The following is a 3,452-nucleotide window of genomic DNA, read 5'->3' as shown; positions in this document are numbered from 1 at the left end:
TGTATTTAGATGAACTGTAGCTCATAGACTCTGGCTTTAAACAGTATCAGTGAAATTAAATCCAAGGTTATAGATAAGAAAGATACACTTTACTATATCATGGACTCGTGTAATAACCAAATTCCTTCTACAGGATATATTTGTGTATGCTCATCCCACAGTATCATGGGCAGCATGTTTCTGCACTATCAATTTTTATTCCTATTCTGCATTACATTCATTTGTCATTTCTGTGCAGCCTATCTCATATTTTAAATTACATAATCCTTTGCCTGTAAAGAGATAGTTCTGTCCAAGATAAAAAGCGAAAATTTATACCTCAAATGTCCAAGATTTGGGAAGTTTGGCATTATCTCACTTTCTTAATAATAGATCTGCTTGCCCACAAAGATCCGAGCGTCTAAAAGTTTAAGGAAAATTAGCATATTTTATAAAACGTCTATCATTGGATTCATTCCATTGAAAATCATGAGTCATAAAAGGACTGGAGTAATGGAACTTTTGAGTTTTAGTTAAAATGTGCTGTCAATTATTTCTTAAGGCTGACTTACCTCATTTCCATTGTGGAAGATGAGTTGTGTTGATTAACCCATGAATTATTGCTTTGTAATGCCACGGTACATGGCAGCACAGATAGAGTCTCTTGCACTTATTACTGAGGATCAAGTCAATACTGTATTAACTATTAAGGACGATGTAAACTAATGTTATATAATGGGATTTAGAACTTGTATTAAATAATGAGTAAACTAATCTATAACAAATTAAATGATATAAATAACTACTGAAGATTAATGATTATTTAATATACCTGTGTAAAAATCAGAGATGTGCTTATTTACTACTAATGTGTATTATTATGAAGTCAACATTAATAAATACAAACATAGCACATTTTATTTGAGGATTGTTGTCTATATTGCAGACTGTTGATTTTATAGATGTTCTGTAAGAATAGTTTCTTGTAACTATTCAGCTTAGATAAATTAGATAAGTTTGCAGATATAAGTTTACAATTTAGATTTTTCAGACAATTATGTTTCCCTGTTTCCCCTCATCATATGTCAAAATATGTATTATATTTACCTTTGTATAAATTATTCCCTCATCCTAGCTGCTATGTCTACCACTAGAGGGGCACCCTTTTCAGTATTTTTTTTTAAGTTCTGGACTTGAATTTCCATCACTCCTTGCACTCATGATTATTTCCATTACTCTCAAGCTGTTTGTAATTTACCCATTTAGTTCTCCATACACCAAGAGATAGTGTTCTCAGCCCTTTGTTTTTCTGAAGTAGTTTTTGTCATGATGTATCAAGTTTTTGCTGGAGTTTTCTTTTTTGATTTTTCCATGTTTGTACCTAGTTTTTCCCTGTTTTGAAGTCTGTGTTTTGGCCTTCAGTTCTCTGATCTGTCATAGTCCATGACTTCAAAGATCATTTGTGATGAAATACTTACAGAAGCCATAGTTGATCCAGCAGTGAGAGACCAAAGGATTCTGCTCCCTGAGGAACAAAGTCCATCTTGCCAAGATTTGAATAAATGAGTAGCCGCCCAGAGGCTTGTTTGTATTAGGGCAGAGAGATTGGGTTGACAAAGCAGCATGGGCCTTAAGACATTTGTTGTGCCGCAACATTAAGGATCCTTTTAAAAAGGCCTAAATGTGTTATGCAAATAGCTAATAAGTCATTTAAAGATACATTATAAATCCATTGAAAAAGCTGTCATAAATGCATGAACAAGAGATGATTTTTAACGCAATACCTGCCAAATAGTGACATTTTTACTCACAGTATTATATGCATCACCATAACTTTAAATGAAGTTATACTTAAAGCCTTACATGCTCTGTACACAAAAGAGAACATTGTTATAAATTTCTTAGGAACCTTTTGAAACATATACTCTGCAGTGTCACCTCTACTGTGTTAGCCCCAGCCGCTAAAATTAATAAAAATTTTGCAGAATTAAAATTTTTAACAGAGAATGTTGGGACAATCTTAGCAAGCTTAGCAACCTTACTTCTTCTTAGAAAATGTGGCATCATGAATTAATAACGCACATTGGCGCCTACACCTGCATTCTTGAAACGCATTGTGAGAAAAGTGAGATATAAATGAACAAACCATATGAAATACAGCACCCTTCCCAGATCTTGCTGTTGGGTACATTTTGCTGTTTTTCCTGCATGAAATAAATAAAGAGTTCATATTTTTGAGTGAAGAATAAGTATTCTGAAATATATTTATTATTCTTAATATAACATGTGAGTTCAAATAAACTCACTATTTTGTGAGCTTTTCATAAAATAAACTTTTATTCCTTGCATTTAGGCCAAACATCAATAATTTGCATTGCATTTTTAAATAAGGTATTAGTCATTTATAGACACCTTTATAAGCTACATACATAAAGAAAAGGCTAAAATTACAGTTTTCATTTGTTTTTTAATCTTTGTTTTGGAAGAACCCCTAATGCCTTGAGAGCTCCACAAGGAAGGAAGGTAATTCACCACCACCAGTGCACACCTTGGAGTGCTCCACAGCCCACCTTTCTTATCTGGTCAAGCTAAGGACACTGTTACTGATTCACCCATGTCAAAGCAAAGGACGCGAAATAGAAGGACATTAAAGGCTGACTCTGAGGTTGTGAGGTCAGTGGTCCTGGGGACCTGACTCTGTGCCACAATCTGGCATAGCTGCATTTGAAATTAGACTGGAAATTAAGTATGTAGGCATTAAATGCGTTGAAACTTGACCACTATCCATTATCATCGATATAGATTAAAGAAGTTTTTTAATCCATAAATTTTTTAATCTTCAGCATAATACACAACTTCTACCACTCTGTTCTCCTGTTTGATGCTGTTCCAGTGCTTTGGCACAATCTGTATGGTTAAAAGGCGTTATATAAAAGTGATTGATTGATTGATTAGTTAGCTTGCCCTACCAGCTCACAGGCTCCTTACACTGCCAGATCAACCTAATCTATCTGTTTTGCTGACCCTATTTACAGGTCACATAGCACATGGGCCCAAAAGCATATCTCTATGGATCCACTCCAGCCCGCAGGCTCTCAGAATCCACTCAGAGCCCACTCCAGTCCACGGGGTGCTCAGTGACCTCTCATCAGATCCGCTGAAGTCCGAGAACCCTCAGATTCGCTTCTGGGTCACTTCAGTCGAGGAGCAATCGGAGATCCAATCAGATCTGCTCCAGTCTGGAACCCTCAAAGTCCACTCCAGAGTCAAACCCAGTTGCAGAGACTTCGCAATCTACTACAGCTCCAGTTCTCCAGAGAGTACAACTAGAACTCTTGGTCAAGGACACTGTGTCAGAGCTAACCTTGCCTATCTTGTAGCTGTAATCAAGGCTAGTCTAAATCTCTTTTGTGCTCTTCTTTGCAGTCTTCTGCCAAGGCCATCATGGAAGTCAGAAGCCTTTTCTACTTTAG

General features: G+C 36.1%; 1 pseudogene; it reads left to right on the top strand.

The window, feature by feature from the left end:
* LOC122358596 overlaps positions 1-3,452 on the top strand; it is a 9,919-nt pseudogene extending 6,467 nt beyond the window's left edge.

The sequence above is a fragment of the Puntigrus tetrazona genome, chromosome 15 (assembly GCF_018831695.1).
Source record: "Puntigrus tetrazona isolate hp1 chromosome 15, ASM1883169v1, whole genome shotgun sequence".
NCBI classification, from domain to species: Eukaryota; Metazoa; Chordata; class Actinopteri; order Cypriniformes; family Cyprinidae; genus Puntigrus; species Puntigrus tetrazona.
This window is presented reverse-complemented; position numbering and strand designations above follow the sequence as displayed.